At 36.5% G+C, this 19924-nt stretch overlaps 1 protein-coding gene and 1 long non-coding RNA gene across 2 annotated transcripts in view; one reads left to right on the top strand and one right to left on the bottom strand.

Annotated features, from left to right (window-relative positions):
• Positions 1–19924, bottom strand: part of LOC121737788 (neuropeptide F receptor) — a 103727-nt gene that overhangs the window by 20957 nt on the left and 62846 nt on the right. The window lies entirely within an intron of this gene.
• Positions 637–17174, top strand: LOC121737793. Its single transcript, XR_006037191.1, has 3 exons — positions 637–648; positions 1544–1547; positions 17054–17174. It is a non-coding gene; the product is annotated as an uncharacterized LOC121737793 (long non-coding RNA).

Genomic DNA, 19924 nt, shown 5'->3' with positions numbered 1-19924 from the left:
TTGCAGCAGATGACGATTAATATGCATAAAACATTTTTTATTTGTAAATACATAATTTTAAAATAAATACTATGAATTATAGATTTTCATTGCTAAATGTCACTTTTATAGTTGGGAAAAAAACCCCAAAAAATAAAAACAACTCGTTACCACTAATGCAAATTTACAAGTATCCAATTAAACCAAGAATCTTATGTTATATTATATAAGCTTCTTGAATTAAACGAAGCAAGTCTCCTTAAAATATTGATAAAATTACATGTAAATACATAACTCTAATGTAATAGAACAGTAGCATATAATATTATTCATACGTTTTATTGACATTACGTTTAATTACCGTGTTTCTTTTTTATTGGGCTACTTTGGGCTATCTTTTTATCGCGAAGTGGCGATTTGATCGGTCTTTGATCTGGCAACCCTGTTCTGTAAACAATGAAAGCTGGTGTATCGTTTAGCTGAGTTTTTGAAACAGCGAAGCGATAGCCATAGATTTTTTAATGGAAAACCGTTTTAGGGTTTCTACTTTTTGCGAGTATTTGTTTAATAGCCTTTAGCATAAACTATTAAAATAAAAAAATACAGAATATGGCAACTATTATTTGACGTTTTACATTTTGTATAACTGCCAAAGAGACATTTAATGATGTTTATTGTTTAAACTTCAATAATTAATGAAATGTTTGACGGATAATGTAATAATATTGGATCCGACCGTAAAATCCTGCAGGAATCGTTTTTTTCGATCAAATATATTTTAAAATAATCTTTAGAACGTATAGCATGGATTAATGTTGGGTTGCCTTGTCAAAAGTAGCCGCAAGTACCTCTAATTAAGTTGAATTTTATGAGATAAATGCATAATTTGCATATATATATTTTTTCAGTAAATTTTACATCATTTGAAAGAAAATGACGTGAGAAAATAAGGTATAAATGGTTGCCAGCTCTAAGTCGGCCGCAACCTAGGGTTGCCAGCCCGTAAACAGACATAGTTCTTCATCAAAATTGAAGCATCGATTTTTTAAATAATTTTGATACCAAATTAAAGTTTCATGCATTTTGTACATGAATATCCATGGTTGCCAGTTGCACGATAGCCGCAAACTGGGGTTGCCATCACTTTTGTATTTGACAAATGTTCAGGCCTCCAATTATTATGCCTGGCATTATTTGAGGACGTCGAGAACTCGCAAGATTGCTATTTTTATTTAACAGGCGTTTTTATTTTTATGTGTATTGTCCTGTCATTCCTCAATGTCATACCTTCTTAATTCTCTTACTTTTCTATTAAAATACACGCAAGTTTGTATTACGGGCTTTCATTTTGCGCAATTAGAGGTACTTGCAGCTACTTTTAACAAGGCAACCCAACATTAATCCATTCTACTCGTATACGTTCTAAAGATTATTTTAAAATATATTTGATCGAAAAAAAACGATTCATGCAGAATTTTACGGTCGGATCTTAGGATATAATGGGGCATAATAATTGTCATTTAATTACAGTTAATTAATTAATATTCGTCTGTGAAGGCGGCAGTTAGGTTGTCGTCTTCGAACTGGACGACGCCCGCAATACTTTGATACTCGGGAAAGGACAAAGGATTATTTTTATTGGAACGAAGTTCCTTATGGCGCGTTCGGCGTAAAGGAGGCTAGACAGAACGATATTTGACCTCGACACTTTTATTAGGGGCAGAGGGCATTGATAGTATTCCTGGGCGTCAATAGATGGCGTTTTTTAATATTAGTTATATATTATGCATTATGTATACAGGTTTTATGAATATAAGAAATAACTTCGTTGCATTCGGGTGTTCCTTGACACCTCTCAAGTTTTTACAGAAAAATATGGGCAATATTTAGCACAACAAAGTAAATAAATATTATATACATATTATATATAGACAATCATGGCCGTTCGTCATGGATGGTCATGGAAAAAGTAAAGCTGGTTTTATAGAGGGTATTACAAAACCAACTTGACATGGGAGAGCCATGCTTCGACACAAATGGGCCGGCTCGACCGGAGAAATACCACGGGCTCACAGAAAACCGGCGTGAAAGAGCGCTTGCGCTGTGTTTCGCCTAGTGAGTGAGTTTACCGGAGACCGAATCCCGTACCCTCCCCTATTACCCTATTCCCTCTTAAAAGGCCGGCAACGCACCTGCAGCTCTTCTGATTCTGCGAGTGTCGATGGCCGACGGAAGTTGCTTTCCATCAGATGACCCGTTGCTATCGTTTGCCCCCTTATTTAATAAAAAAAACAGGCGATAATACTTTAGGGGGTGTATGAGTCACTTAATGTATGGAATTCGCTGTGAAAGTAGCAGCGCTGAAAGAGTTCCTTTTTTACTTTCGTATGGAAAAATTCGTGGGGCACTTGCCCATACAAATCACAGAAAAAATTAGCTCTTTCATTGCTGCTACTTTCACAGCTATGTGAGGGTTCCATCCACACCCTAAAGTATTGTCACGTTTTGTTTTAATGCACTTGGTATGTAAATCTTATCTTATATATAAAAATGGATTTTCAAATGTGTTAGTCGCGCTAAAACTCCAAAACGGCTGAACGGATTGGGCTGGTTTTAGTCTTAAAATATTCGTAGAAGTCCAGGGAAGGTTTCAAAGGGACACGAAGTTCACCGGGACAGCTAGTATGTATATAAAATTCTCGTGTCACAATGTTCGTTTCCGTACTCCTCCGAAACGGCTTGACCGATTCTCATGAAATTTTGTGAGCATACTGAGTAGGTCCGAGAATCGGCCAACATCTATTTTTCATACCTAAAATTATTAATATAGCAAAACAACGTTTGCCGGGACAGCTAGTTGTAATATATGTATATTTTAAAACATTTTGAACCAAACTGTAGTTTGAAAGCAACAGCCCGAATAATGGAGGTTTTAAAGCTCTCATATTTCTTCAGTTTTGTGAAATGTCTTGTGACAGCCGACAAAAAGTGCAAACTCTCGAAAATAGGTCAAGCTGTGTAGACTAAGAAAAGGTTAGAAGTGGCAATAAATAATATTTAGCTACATAACTTATTTTTTTTATAAAATAAGGGGGCAAACGTCACGGGCAATGGTGAAAAAAATGGTCACCTGATGGAAAGCAACTACCGTTGCCCATGTACACTCGCAACATCAGAAGAGCCGCATGTGCGTTGCCGGCCTTTTAAGAGGGAATACGCTCTCTTCTTGAAAGTTTGGTTTGATCATTTATCGTCATTAGGTTTTTCATATACAGGCTGTGATAAAACTGTTAGAATATAATCAATGCATTAGCGCTATTAATTAGGTTTAGAGATCTTTGCTATTAATAGTGTTTATTTTTATTTGGTTGGCAACATTGCCTTGCTTTTGGTTGTCAGTTGTCATTTTTGATATACACTACAAAATGTCACTCGGTGTTATATCCCGCCTTTTCTCTGTGTTCTCCATAATAAAAGCCAACTTAATTATTCTAAAAACTGTGTTATTTATTTAAATTATATCAAAAACAAAGTGATAACTTTAGGTTGTATAATATGTGTATCTATGTAGAGACTAGAGTTCACTGTGAAAGTAGCAGCGCTGAAAAAGTTACTTTAGACCAGGGGTTCCCAAACTTATTTTGTCTACTGCCCACTTTGAGGACAAATTATGTTTTAGCAATTTAAAATTAATCCAGATGAAATAAATCACTCCTCAAGCCCCTACCACAGAATATATTACATTAGTCGTACCCACCCCTCCATAACGCCCCTATTTTTTTCTAGGTCTCACACGCACCCTTGTGGGCGCTGAAGGACTAAAGGGGGTCTTTAGTCCTTTTGTCTTTCAGCGCCTACAAGGGGGTGCTATCGCCCACTTTGGGAAAGACTGCTTTAGACTTTCTATGTTTTTATGAGAAATGACTCAACGTCATGAATTTGCTCATACAAAAACTAAAAAAAGGTAAATCTCTTAGCGCTGTTTAACTTTTAGGGTAAAGCCAAACGAGGGTAATTTGTGAGTCGCGTAAATATCTTTTCATACAAATCATGACTCACAAACTTACGCCCGTGTGAATCAATCAGGGCTTTTGTATGAAACTGAATGCAGCAGAATTTCTGCCAGCCGAAATTCTGCGACTCACAACTCACAAATTACGTTCGATTGGCTTCACCCTTACTGAGACTTCTTCATAAAGGATACATACTATCCTGTCTGTCTGTTACCTCTTCACTCGTAAATCGCTGAACCGATTTTGCTGAAATTTAGTAGGTACTTTGAGTCCCGGGAAAGGACATAGGACACTTTTATCCCGGAAAAATGAGTTGTGCTTCATAAGTATAATCATAGACGGACGCCTCCGTGGTCCAGTCACCAGTGGTCTAGAGCGCGGCTCTTGACTCGATGGTCGTGGGTTCGATTCCCGCGTTGGAAACATAATATTGTTATACATTTCCAAGTTTGGTTAGGACAATGTAGGTTGATCACCTGATTGTCTGACAAGTAAGTTGATCCATGCGTCGGATGGTCATGTAAAAAGTCGGTCCTGCGCCTGATCTCTCGCCTGTCATGTCGGTCTTCCGTCCCACTGGGTTATGAGAGTAAAGTAATAGAGAGTGCTCTTGTGTACTGCGCACACACTTGGGTACTATAAAATTACTCCTGCGTACATTGCCTGGTTTCAATGAAACCGGTCACCGTCCCCGAAACCGATGTGGGGGGTATTATTAATCATGGGCAAATTATTGTATGATTTCTCTATGGTATAATTTAATGTTTATACACCCTTGAGAAGAATGCTAGTCGATATTTACGAAAATATAAACTTGGTATATTTTGCCATTTGGTAACGTGTGTTCGCACCATAAAAACAGAGTTACGGCACAGACTACTAGTAAATAGTTACTACGTAAGTTACGGCTTCCCTTTTTTAACCGTAATTCTTACGCAAACTATAATATTTTATACAGAATTATCAACACAAACTTCCTAACATCGTAACAAATTAAAATAGAATTTTTAGCGTCTGGTGTATGTCTACAGATTATGAAGTAATGAAATTTACGAATGGAGCGTCATTTCGTCCGTTTTTGAACGGAGTTTTTAACACGATTTGTATGCCTGTATGTATGTAACGGAATCTTTGAGCACGATCTTAACTATCTCCAATAGTCTAATTATCTGGAGGCACGGTTGTGCCCCCGCCAAGACGAGCCAAGCGTATCTAAGAATTGGTAGCTAATATAGTTGGTTTCCGTCTTCATACCCATACAAATTGCCGATCCGGGCATCCGTATGGGTATGAAGACGCCATTTTTTTTTGAGTTCCCAGCATTCTTCTCATAAAAAAAGTTGTTCATTTTGACGGTCTCATTTGATGGTTTCAAGGATGACGGTGTTTACACAAACACACTGTATATTAGTAGTACCAAATAGTGGGTCAATACACACTCTAAAGTAATATCACTTAGTTTTGTTACACCCTGTAGAACCATACTTAGGTTACATTAGACCGTCGTATATATAAAAAACGTACAAAATGCAAATTCGATAAACCTACAAACCTCGACTGGAAGTGAATCGATGTAGTCCAAGAGCTCTCGACCCACATTCTGAGGCTGGCAATTTGAAGATACGGAATTATGACACGGCCTCTTGGACTAGAAATGGCCCGTGGCTAAGTGCGACGTACTCCTGGACTATAAATAGTGTGATTTTTTCAACGCAGCAATGAAATAGATAGCTTCTTATAGTAGCTTCCCATATAAAATATGAATGAAGACAGTTATAGTGGATGAATTGGGTAAGTATTTGAAAACTGATTGTTTAGCAAAATTGAGGCTTTGGGGCCAAGAAAATTATTTGCAAATCATTCTAAAAATGTTAGTTGACACGAAAACTACTAAATCGATTATCATGAAACTTTATACGCGTATTTTCGGCGATTTTGAGAACGAGACTGCATTCATACATAAAATATTCTTAATAAGTTATCCATACTTCCATATCCATACTAATATTATACAGTGTGTCTGTCTGTCTGTCCATCTGTCTGTCTGTTACCTCTTCACGCTCAAACCGTTGAACCGATTTTACTGAAATTTGGCATGGAGATACTTTGAGTCCCGGGAAACGACAAAGGATACTTTTTGTCCCGGAAAATGTACGGTTCCCGTGCGATAAACGAATTTTGGCGCAACGGAGTTGCGGGCGCAATCTAGCAACTTAAAAATGTCTATATTTTTTTTGCATCACGAATAACGCGGGCGAATTCAACACTTATGATTTTACACTGGATTTCTGTAAGACCTTAAGATGAGTCCACACCGCCCTTTTTTCCATACAAACGTTGTCCCCTGTTTCCTCCCTGGATAATGCTAGTAGAGTTATAATTTTTTTCCTGAATATCTACGGCCACTAATACAATGTCCCTATGTTTTTTTCATAATTTAATTATTAAATAAGATATGAACGTTCAAAAACCCAAAAAAATTTCCCAGATTTTCCGCTGTGTTCAAACGTCCAGAAAACAGATTTGGCTAGATTATACAAAAAAAGCAAAACATAGGAACACAGCTCAAGCCTTTTTTTAATCTTTAATGAAAAAAGTACTTAAATCGGTTAAGTTTTGGAGAAGGAATCAGGGGACAACGAATCGTTGATTTTCTGGATTTTCTGCAGTTGTCTCTATCGCGTTCTGCGGTATAGGCTTGGGGTAAGGGAGACAGCTATAGATATTACACGTACTTTTTTTTCATTTCTCTAGCCCCTGGTGTATCCTCTTAATATCGCGGTTTTAAGGATCTTTAAACTTATCTAGTTGCTCCAGCTAAATCTTATATGAAATCATAAAAGCAGAATAGTTCATTAGTTTGAGCTAGATTAAATTAATCTAAGTTATTTAATATCTTAGGTTCGCTTAGCTTAATAACTTGAGTTTATGTTGCGTTACGAATAAGGATTATCTTGCGAAGTAATCTTATACCTTTAACGAGATAGTAAAATATTATTACCTCCGTGGCTCAGTGGTTGAGCGTGTTGTCAGCGCTCACGCCGGGGATCGTGGTTTCGAATCCCACCGACGGAACAAAACATTTTCTATGTTCCTGGGTTTTGGATGTGTATTAAATATGTGTATCATATAATAAAAATCTTAAATATATGTATAGTATAAAAGTATTAAATTAAATATATTTCCGTTGTCTGGTACCCGTAATACAAGTCCTTCAGGTACTTAGCACGGGGCCAGACTGACGTGGTGTGAAGCGTCCATAGATATTATTATTATTATTATATCTTAGTACCTGGATGACCGAGCTTTGCTCGGTATAGCACACACTCATTGACTTCGTGTTACTTAATAACGCCATCTGCTGGTCGTTAAAACAATTAGTTGCTAACAAAATAGTATTATTATTCGCCAATAGATGTCAGGTAGAGTAATATTTTTCAGTTTATCGATTATCGATAAAACACGAATTCACAATTTTTTTGACAGATTCTCCACATACTTGATCTCTCAAGTTAACTGGTGGATAGCCTTATCAGGAATGGTGAAACAGGCCGTTAGAGTCTTTTTTTATAAGTCATAATTTGAAAGCTACAAAAAATAATAAAAATATAGCAATAATCTTCAGCATATTATCAACATTTCTTTCCCCGTTATTAATTTCCTATTTTGTTTATTATACTCATGATATCAGCTTCCAAAGTCATACCAATTTATTCAAATTCAAGCATACATTCAGCATCTCCCTAGAATTTACAAATTACGTTTGTTTGACACGCCAATAGATCGATAATTTCACTAACTACCTACATAATATTTGCCGTTTAAATTTTTTTAGGTCAATTTCGAACTAAGATTTTGGCGCGATCTCGGCAATGGGGCAAATGTATGGTCAAGGTCGTTTGCCCAGGGGATGGCCTTAAAGAGGTATTTTGAAAAATTGCCGTACGTTAGTTATTCCACTTCATCTACTCATAATTATCTTCAAATGCTAAATTAGTAAACGCGACTTGCATTCTGCCATTACATATTTCGCATCGTATATTATTGCAATCTCAAAAACAAGGTATTAAACTTACATTATTTTCTACATAAACCTGTCTGGAGCCATGTTAACCCTTACAAAACCCTTGACTATTAACTACCTAAAAGGTTTAATTTATCATAAATCTACCAATTTGACCCTGCCTCTTATCAGGTTGTAATTAAACGATAAATAATTGGCTATTTGCAGATAATCTGAGGGTAATTAAGGTGTTTGTGGCCAAAAATTGGGGTGAAAACTGAAACCTTTAGGGAAAACTTGTAAAACTTAATATACATCAATACTAATATTGAAAATGCGAAAGTGTGTCTGCCTGTGGCCTCTTCACGCCTAAACCGCTGAACCAATTTTGCTGAAACATGGTATGGAGATAGTCTGATAGCAAAGAAAGAATATAAGATAGTTTTTTTTTTTTAATGAAAGAAGGGGGCAAACGAGCAAACGGGTCACCTGATGGAAAGCAACTTCCGTCGCCCATGGACACTCGCAGCATCAGAAGAGCTGCAGGTGCGTTGCCGGCTTTTTAAGAGGGAATAGGGTAATAGGGGAGGGTAGGGATGGGAAGTTAAAGGAATAGGGGAGGATAGGAAAGGGAATTGGGCCTCCGGTAAACTCACTCACTCAGCGAAACACAGCGCAAGCGCTGTTTCACGCCGGTTTTCTGTGAGAACGTGGTATTTCTCCGGTCGAGCCGGCCCATTCGTGCCGAAGCATGGCTCTCCCACGTATATCCTTGTTTTTATCCTTGAAACTCCCCCTACTTTGGAAGTCTGTTCAAAAGCAGCCTATATGGTTTTCTTAAAGCCTATATTTATTATCAAAATACACTGCTAAATAGGTTTTAGAATATCTACGGTTTTTGCAGGACATTTTACACAGAATGTCTGCACCACAAAACGCCCCAAAACAATTAAATTACGTCCTTTTGTGGGACGAAGGCTGTGGGAAACCGATATTCACACAAACGAACGAATTCAGGCCGATCCGTGACCGGACCACGGAAGTTTCTAAAAACAATTTACAGCCTCGTGTATAAATTCGTGACAGAATTTATTATTAACCTTACTTTAAGGGTCGATTTACATTGCAACGTAAACACTAAGGGGGATATTAGATTATCATATATATTGGATCCGAGATCATTGAGTCAATGATAGTGGATAATGTAATATAGACAATATATGATTCATTTCTTCCTTGATCATAGATTTTTGACATTTGCTGAGAGATTGGATCCAATAAAAAAAAATAATAATAATAAAAAATATTTTTTCACACAACTTAACATATGTAGTAGGTATTTAACATATTAAATTGGAGTGTGAACTGGAGCCTAAGCTAGGGATACCCTGTGTTTCAGGTCTCCAGGTCTCACCCGCGGATATGAGAAGGACTTAACATTAATATTTATCATGGTTGTCTAAAGTGTGTGTATGTGTGTGTGTGTGTGTGTGTGTGTGTGTGTGTGTGTGTGTGTGTGCGTGCGCGTGTGTGTGTGTGTGTGAGTGTGTGTGTGTGTGTACTTTACGATACAGTTGATAGAAGTAATTCAGTTTCATTATAATTAAGGTTAGTAGCCACTTCTGCACAATTGATTTACATTTATATATTGTTTTATCGTAAATATTTAATATCTTATTTATTTTATTATACATGTGTGGTGCGAGGAAGGGCAGGAGTCGAGTGAAGAAAACAGAGTGATGTTTTACAACAATGCAGGCCTTATCTGATCTACGTGGCAAATGACAGACTAGAGGTTAAGCTGTGTATCAGGGTCAAAAATAAGCTCGGAGTGTTTGTGAAGTATAGCATGGAGAATATACAGACGTCTGACTGATAGCACTTGAGAGTCCTGGTAATGATAGGGTATCTGAATGGCTTTTTAAACATAACTTTAAGTAAGGATCTTTGTGCTCGTTCAGCTTTAATCATTATGGATTTGCATGCGCCTCCCCATGCTGTGATACAGTAACCTAGAATAGATTGTGCTAGAGAGTAATACACAGTTTTTAATAGTTGAGGCTTTAGAATGTCACGTACATTTTTGAATAACCATATTAATTTTCGTATACGTGTTGAAAGTAGGCTTATGTGAGCTTTCCAGGACAGGGCATCGTCTAACTGGACTCCCAAATATTTGATATCACCAATACGGTCATAGAAATAGGTGTTGCCGGTTATTTAATATAAAAAAGAGTTTGTTCGTTAATATGTTTCAAATAATGTAATGTAATTATTTTTCTAATTATATACTTGGATAATCTTGCTGCAATAACAAAAAATAAGCCATATTAAAAATGACGATGTCTTTTGACAAATCGAATTCTTTGAGATCTAGTAACCCTGACGTCAATACCTGTCAGCGTTAGCGCTCTCCATTGGCTATTGAAACCACATATGACGTAAAATAGGATCAATGAAATATGATAATGTAATATGCAGATATGATCAAATGATCATATATATTGGATCCTATATATGATCATAGAAATAATCATATATAAATGATAATGTAATACCCCCCTAAGGGCAGCTGTTTCACCACTTCCTGATAAGGTGCCGAATAGGCTATCCACAACTTATTTGACAGATGCTCCATACTCTGGGAGCCTGTTTCACCACTTCCTGAAGTGCCGAATAGGCTATCCACAACTTTGTGGCAGATTCTCCATATTTTATTTGTCAAGTCAAGTGGTGGATAGCCTATACGGCAATTATCAGGAAGTGGTGAAACAGGCCCTAAATAATATTATATATATATATATATATATATATATATATATATATATATATATATATATATATATATATATATATATATATATATATATATCGACGGGTGCAAAGTAAAAAGAGTCATCTACAAAACAGCAACTTTTCAGGAGAGCGCATAATAGGAAAAAATGCTCCCATTTTGTCAATTTCCGATCAAATTTATTGAAATTTTCATCATTGTTTCATTATTTATTTATGACTCCACATGTATATTTAATTTCTTCTAATTATGTTTAATTTACGAGATATTGTAGTTGTCTGCATCTACATTGCGCTTGAAAATATGACAACTGAGTTAACTACCACTTGGTCGTTTCTACGTGGGAATTAAAAATTATATTTATTAAAGTATTTTTACCGATTACTAGTACGATTATCAGTAACTACGTAAAGTGTAACACTTTATATTATTAAAATTATTATTAAAAGTAAGTTATATTATTAAAATATGTAGTTAAACGTTTTACATCTTAAACACACCAAGTTCAGAACATAATTGCGTAGATATCTTTTTCTACGTTGTCGATTCGGTGCAAGGTGCACGATTTAGAAGGAAGTTAAAATATGAAATACTAGCTTTTGCTCGCGGCTTCGCTCGCGTGGAATTTGAAAATCGCGTAAATTGCAAATATTCCCGTAAGCTCCCTTAGAAACATGATGTTTTTCCAAGACCAAAAGTAGCCTATGTTACTTTTCATCCTTTCAATTAAGTTTATGCCAAAAAACAATACGATTTGTTTCTTCGTTAGAGCGTGAAGGAAGGACAAACAAACAAATAAATAAATAAACATATTTTCCCATTTATAATATTAGTATGGATATACTTAGGAATCATTCATTTACTTTCGTAAAAATCGTATTTTCTCACAACAAAAATGAAATTCTGTGTCAATACTTTAATTATTTTAAACTAATTTAAAAATTATTCAGTATCATTATCAGTACAGGAACTATGTTGTAAATTATTAGGCAGAGGCTTATTAAGTCTTTGTACTTGGCACTTGTAAGCATGATGGGTTCATTATAACATCATAAGCATCGCCGGACGTTTTACACCATCGGAGGGGTGCATACGATTTTTCAGAACACAAAATGAAATTTTATTTCAACGATTTCTCAATTGCTTCTCGTGATCACAGAGATACCAAAACCGGTCAAAGATAAGTTAATAGAAAAACTTCGCGAGAACTTGCAAATGCCGGGATATGATGTTACGCAGGTTGCAATTTACCATTTCTGGACTGATGTAATTGTTTACCTAAATTTTGTCGTAATTTACGTCTCGTATCAATACACGTGTCTTTATTTCTCAATCGCCTTTTCTTTAGATCAATATTTAACTGACGTCTTTTTCTACCGTTTAACGAGGAAGGCGTAGAACATTCACTTGATGCCTCCACTGCCGAAGAAGCATCAATGGTGTTGTCTATAGAAGATTTAAAGTTTGAGAGGGACAATATACTCGATGGCCTGCTTGAGTTAATAAACTCAAGCAGGTCATAGATTATATGAGATCAAAGTATCTGTTTAATAAAAAAGAATATATAATATTTTGATCTAATACTGATAATGGACGCGGCGGACTTGAAGTGATGAACTGTATTCTGAGGGTGTTGGCGTATTTGTTAATTTGCTGAGATCGACAAATTTTCAAAATCATTTTATATTTCAGACTGAGAGTGAACTGGTGTGACTGGCCTAGAGTATTCAGATCATGGGGACTTATCTTACAAAGTTAACTTATATTCATTTGTCGTCATCGGTGACACATCAAGGTTTTCTATAAGATGTTCAATAATTTCATCGGGCAACACAGTATTTTGCTCGATAAATCTATCACTTATGTTCTGGAAACTTTCAACTTCTTTAAAAAGTCGTTTTGGACTTTCTGAACATGAAAAAACAGTAAAAAATAACAGTAACAAATTAGAAGTCAATTAATATAGCTAACAATAAGAATTAACATAAATAGGTACTCATAAACATAATAAACAATACTAATTTGCAAAAGTAAATTGAGACATCTAAATCACAATCGCAACGTAGAAAAAGCTATATGGCAGATAGCCGCTTATGCCGCATAACATGACCCCCGCGCGTCCCGCGTATAGACGACCAGCGGTAGTTATCCGCATCTACATCGTGCAATTTCACAAAACAAGAGTAGATGTCTTCTTTTACGTGACAAAAGTACCAAAAATAAGGTGATATTTGAATTTTTGTTTTTGGTATGTTGTAGAACATGATATTTTAAGCTAGTTTCTACAAAAAAACGAAAAACTCAAAATTGCAGATGACTTTTTTTACTTTGCACCCGTCGATATATATATATATATATATATATATATATATATATATATATATATATATATATACCACATTACATTCAACTAATCGGATAAGAAATCGTCAAGTCAGGGAAAAGTCAGCAGGTGATATATAAAAGAATAATTTACACGCACGCGATCAAAATAAAATAAGCAATAATATTGTTACGTGCTAGGGTTCTAAGGATTTGGAGAGAAAGACCTGCAGACTCTCTTGAAGACTTTATTCACTAGTACTAAGTCCAACACTAAGCACCAGGTCCAAACACTAAGCACTATCACTGTCCTAGGTCGATCATTACCACCGGCATTGTTTAGGTATTTTGCTTTAGGAGGTTTAAAGTTTTAATTACATTTTACATTTACGTTAATAATAATCTTCAAAAAAAAACCGACGATTTTCATGTACTTTTGTGTTTTTATGTGCGTGCTTTTCTTGTAGATCCTATAAGGCTATCATCAGCTGTTCTTCATGCCGAAAATCACGAAAAAATGTTTGTCAACTCAGCTAATAATAATACAATTATTAGCTGAAAACAATTATCACTCTCAGACCGAACAAAGTACCTATATTTTCATATTTTAAGAATTCATAATAACAGAAATAGAGCACGCTGTATCAAGTAATTAAACATTTTCGCTTCCTCGTACGAGTCCAGCAAAAAGTTTTGTTCATTCCACGGATTGAAATAAAGGTGTATTGATTCTATGAAATTACATCCGATACGTATGGGTTAGGTCACATTGAGGCGCAACGCAACGCGGCGTTTTACCCTCATTGTTTATCTCCAAGCCAACTGTAGTGTACATTAAGACCTTCTTCAGCACCTCTCGAATTGTCTATTAATGTCAACAACTATTATTGTCATACCTTTTCATACTGACAAATATGTATAATAATTTATTTGGAATAAAACCAATTAATATTCCTTGGTTTTGTCTTTAATTTCATAACAATTTATTCCTACCATACATTATATCCATTCGGATGCAGCGTTTATGTCGAAAGAACTGAGAGAGTTCTTAGTGATGAATGGTGTAGCGTGTAGTCGTTCTACTCCATACAATCCTCAAGGGAATGGACAAGTCGAGCGGTTAAATGGAACATTATGGAAGACGATAAGACTGATTCTTCTGTCGAAAAAGAAGCTTGTGCCATTGTTGAATCCTTAAGAAAGTGGCGACATTATTTAACTGGGCGACACTTTAGACTCATCACCGATCAGCGATCTGTGTCGTTTATGTTCAATCAATCACATAAGAGTAAGATAAAGAACGAAAAAATAGAAAGATGGCGTCTGGAGTTATCTAATTATAAATACGATATAGTCTATCGTCCAGGTAGGGAGAACGTTATAGCTGACACTCTATCTCAGGTGTGCTCAAGCGTTACGACTAACAAACTTTATGAATTGCATAATACAATGGGTCATCCTGGTATTGTACGCATGACTCACTGGATTCGGTCAAAGAACTTGCCTTATACTTCCGAAGATGTTAAGAATATGACTGCGGGATGCCGCATTTGTGCTGAGATCAAGCCCCGCTTTGCAAGAATAAATGGAAATCTTATTAAGGCTACTGCACCTTTCGAAAGACTCAATGTTGATTTTAAAGGCCCTTTACCTACTCATAGTAAAAATCGTTTTATTTTGACTATTATTGATGAGTACTCAAGATTTCCTTTTGCATACATCACTAAAGACGTATCCGCTACGACTGTAATAGGATGTTTTAAGGATTTATTTCAGATGTATGGGACACCACATTATATCCATTCGGATAGAGGTGCAGCGTTTATGTCGAAATAACTGAGAGAGTTCTTAGTGATGAATGGTGTAGCGTGTAGTCGTTCTACTCCATACAATCCTCAAGGGAATGGACAAGTCGAGCGGTTAAATGGAACATTATGGAAGACGATAAGACTGATCCTGAAGTCGAAACAAATGGATATTGGCCATTGGGAACACGTTCTTCCTAACGCTTTACATTCCATTCGATCACTACTGTGTACGTCCACAAACATGACCCCCCACGAGAGGTTCTTTAAACACCCTCGGCGGAGTGCTACTCGTAACGGTGAATCTCTTCCAACGTGGCTCCTAAACCCTGGCCCTGTTTTAAAGAAGAATTATACAAAACACTCTAAATATGACCCAGACGTAGAAGAAGTGGAATTGATCGAAGCTAATCCTCAGTATTCTTACGTAAGACTAGCAGACGGGCGGGAGGCTACCATATCTAACAAACATTTAGCACCACTTCCTCAAACTCCAATAACCGTCCTGGAACCACAACTAGAAACGGAGACGAGACCATTGAGTTCAAATGGTAATGCCGAAGTTGACGAAGTACGGATGGAAGCAGATTCATCACACCAGAACACGGAGGATTTTGATTCTGATTCACCACGCCAAGATGAAGAAGTACTTCAAGAAGCTCCTTCTTCACACCCGGGAATTAGCTCAGAGGAAACTATAACTGGCAATGAGGAGCGAGATCAGACAAGAAGATCTGGAAGACAAAGAAAAACTCCAGATTATCTCAAGCACTATGTTCCTCGTTAATTCTAAAGGCCGAATGAATGTAGTGTACATCAAGACCTTCTTCAGCACCTCTCGAATTGTCTATTAATGTCAACAACTATTATTGTCATACCTTTTCATACTGACAAATATGTACAATAATTTATTTGGAATAAAACCAAATATTCCTTGGTTTTGTCTTTAATTTCATAACACCAACTAGCACCAGACTAGTTACAGCCACGATTGAACTACCATGGTTTTAACCAGACCAGTAGCTTAGACACTTTTGAAAAAAAGGACATCGCGTTTTTCACAATATCTTCATATCAAATTTCATTTTAATTGGTACAGCGTGAATAGGAAACATACAGGCAGGCAGACAGACAAACTTTCGCGTTTAATAATAGTAATAATATCTAAGGTTATTAATGTGTTGTGTTTTGACTGTGGACTGCGGTGTTTCAACGGAATGAAGAACAATTATTTGAAAGGTTAATTGACGAGCTGCGCTAACACCGTCTTGTATTTTGTTGTCGCGCGTCGGCACAACGCAGTTGTAGCGTTCCGTTGGGATGACGCAGCGCAGTGTGGATTCACCCACACTGCGCTATAGGTACAGTAATAAACAATCACAAGTAAGTGCAATGGTGTTAACACCTTTATTTCTCTAATAGCTTCAACGAATTGACACTTTAAGGCTCGCCCGTGCTAAGATATTGCGCAGATCAATTTCAAAATGCTCAACCTATTTTCAACCATAATAGAACAAGTTTAAGGTACATTTCACGATACAGTAGGATAAAGATTGATAAAAGTTAAGGCAATCAATTTGAAACCTTGACGTGTGGACATAGAGTAGGTATTAGTTTGAGGTGGAAAAAAAGAATGTTTATATTTATACACACGTCTTCAACCCACATGTTTTACGCACAAACATTTAATGGAAGAATGGAAAAATCGTTGTTTTGTCCTTGTCTGAGCGATTATAAAGCTCAGCATCATTGAGCTACAACTCGTGAACTTCCAAAAACACACTGTCGAAAGTCACAAGATTACTTTTGAGTTGGGGGGGTGAAAAAATAAGCTTTTTTCACCCCTGACTGGGTGTTAAAAGTATGGCTTGTCTTATCTGAATGTCTGTTTGTGGTTGTGTGGGTGTGTGTCAAGGTTTTTGTTAGAAACCAAGCATAATCGAGAATGTTTTTAGCAATGCTCCATCATCAGTTCGCTCACTGCTAGAAAGTTTAGGCTCTAGTTAGAGTTTTTTAATTTCTTAATTTTAATAACTTTTTATCTTTCCACTCTTTCCCGTACCCTTCAAAGTCTGATAGCTTTTCGACCTTATTACAAAGCAACAAAGTCTAAAATTGAAATAACCGACACTCTAAGGGTGAAGGCAAACGAGCGCAATTTGTGAGTTATGAGTCGCAGAATTTCGGTCGCGTAAATATCTTTTCATACAAATCATGACTCACAAAATTACGCTCGTGTGAATCAAACAGGACTTCTGTATGAAACTGAATGCAGCAGAATTTCTGCAAGCCGAAATTCTGCGACTCACAAATCACCCTAAATGCTTTATGGTAAGCATAAACTGACACATTATAATAAAATCTCGAAAAAATGGCACGAAAAATTAGAATTTTTATCGCATGCCATTTAGATGTTCAGCAAAGTAGGCATAATAATAGCGACTTTACAACGCTTTTGAGCTAACCTAGATCAACAAAATCTAGATTCTAGATACAATTTAATACATATAACGTTTATATGTCTACGGTTGTCATCGATTGCCTAGACAATAAACCATACTTTAATTTATAAAATAGCAAACTCCAATAAATTTGTGCTTATTTATAATGGCCAATATACGACCTGCAAGTCTAGAAGATAGTGGATTCCGTCTAAGGGTTGATTCAGACGGCAACGCAACGCGTAGGTGCATTTCTAAATTTGTACAGAATTGACAGATTGGCATGTCGCCTCTGAACTAAAATCTGTCAAATCCATACAAATTTATGCCACGCCGCGCCTCGCCTCGCCTCGTCGCGTTGCGGCCTGAATTGACCCTTATTAGGCCGGCAACTCTTCATGTTGCAGGTTTCCATGGGTAGTTTCCTCATCATTGTTTCAGCGATGTTTCTATTTTTGAGAGTTCCTATACTTACCAATAAGAAAAAAAACTAGTCTATTGGTTGTTTTACCGGCGTCACTTACAATATAATACTAGCTATTTGACGGAGCTTTGCTCGTTATTCGATAAAACACGAATAAAATGACATTTTCAAAAAATGATTCCTATCGAGATCGATTTATCGCCCCCGAAACCCGAATATATATATACAAGAATTGCTCGTTTATAGATTTAACTTACTTACAAAAATTGCATATGTGTTTAGCGAAATTAAATCACAATGTAATTAAACTATTAAATAATTTAATATAGCCATTTTGTTATTGTTATTACTATGGCAGTTTTTTTTTGTCACAATATATCATGAAACAGCGCTTGCGCTGTGTTTCGCCGAGTGAGTGAGTTTACCGGAGGCCCAATCCCCTACCCTATTCCCTTCCCTACCCTCCCCTATTCCTTTCCCTTCCCATCCCTACTCTCCCCTATTACCCTATTCCCTATTAAAAGGCCGGCAACGCACCTGCAGCTCTTCTGATGCTGCGAGTGTCCATGGGCGACGGAAGTTGCTTTCCATCAGGTGACCCGTTTGCTCCCTTATTTCATTACAAAAAAAAACAATATATCCTCATGGGTCGCAGTGACGTCAGGACTACAACGACCTGCCTTAAAAAATGCCGTTTTTTACATAATATTGTTACGTGCTAGGGTTCGAAGAATTCGGAGAGAAAGACCTGGTGACTCGAGCATGTACCACAATAAAAGTAAACAAAATGAACCGTTAAACAGGTAAACAAAATGTTGGACTTTTCTAGAAGGTTCGAGTATGTACTTGCGCACCTCATCTCATCATCTAGTATTGAGTAGGGGATTTATGTTGCCTGTGCTCCCTCGATAAGTTTCGCTGATTTGTCGCTAGATGGCACCACGTGTCCGTATACCATGTACCGCAACAATATTATTATGCTTACACATAGGAATACTTATCTTCTTAACACCATAAAAAAGAAGGTCATAGAAGGATGAGGTCACGACCCTCAGACATGAGGAACACGACTAGAGGCGGAGGATTATGCTTACGCGCACATGCGACGTAGCAATAACTTTTTTGTAATTGGTCACTTTTCTTGTTACATTTCTCTAGAGATCTCTTCGTGTCTTTACCTTTTGTTATATCTAAAATTTCCTTCTTCCTTAAGGTGACGCCACATTAAAGTAAAAAACCGTGTTGAATATGTTTTAGATTGCTTGCCGGCCCGGCCTCTCATAGAACAAGCAATGGAACAACAAAAAATGGAAAGGGCGTAAGCGACAAAATAGTTTTTGCCGCGTATTTTAAAAACCATAAATACATTTCATATAAGCTATGGGCAAATTAAAGGGTGTAAAAAAAAAAAAAAGTTTTATTTCTGAGTAAATTTGAATCAAATTTTTTCAGAATGTCTACCTGATGCCTACCACCGGTTCGGGAACTACCCCGGCGAGAAGAAACGGCGTAAGAAACTCGCACGGGTTCAACTTTTTACCAAAAAAGTGAGAGAAAAATTATTCTTTTAAAATAAAGTTTACAATTTTGTAACTTAATATTATACAGGGTGTAACAAAAATAAGTGATAATACTTTAGGGTGTGTACGTGTTCCTAGTAGAGAGTTCACTGTGAAAGTAGCAGCGCTGAAAGACCAAAATTTTTTTTCACTTTTGTATGGGGAAACTCGAGACGCTCGGGCCCTTGCCCATACAAAAGTGAAAAAAAAAATTTGGTCTTTCAGCACTGCTACTTTCACAGTGAACTCTCTACAAGGAACACGTACACACCCTAAAGTATTATCACTTATTTTTGTTACACCCTGTATACAATGTCAACATACATAATTGTAAGTCATAATATAATAATGTAGAAGTAGCCTTGCAAGAAGCCATCCTACTCCCAAGATGTGCCATCTTCTATGAAATCATTGACCTTATAATAAGCTTTGGCACACAAACGCTCTTTGACTACTTTTTTTTAATTTAATGCTTAAACCAATCTATGTACAAATTTTGGAAGCTTAAATCAGTCTCCTCTGTTGGCAAAATAGGAATCCCTTTTTTTACAGAGGTCTTTTTGAGTATTCTGTGTTATAAAAGT

Source organism: Aricia agestis, chromosome 21 (genome assembly GCF_905147365.1).
Source record: "Aricia agestis chromosome 21, ilAriAges1.1, whole genome shotgun sequence".
Taxonomy (NCBI): Eukaryota; Metazoa; Arthropoda; class Insecta; order Lepidoptera; family Lycaenidae; genus Aricia; species Aricia agestis.
This window is presented reverse-complemented; position numbering and strand designations above follow the sequence as displayed.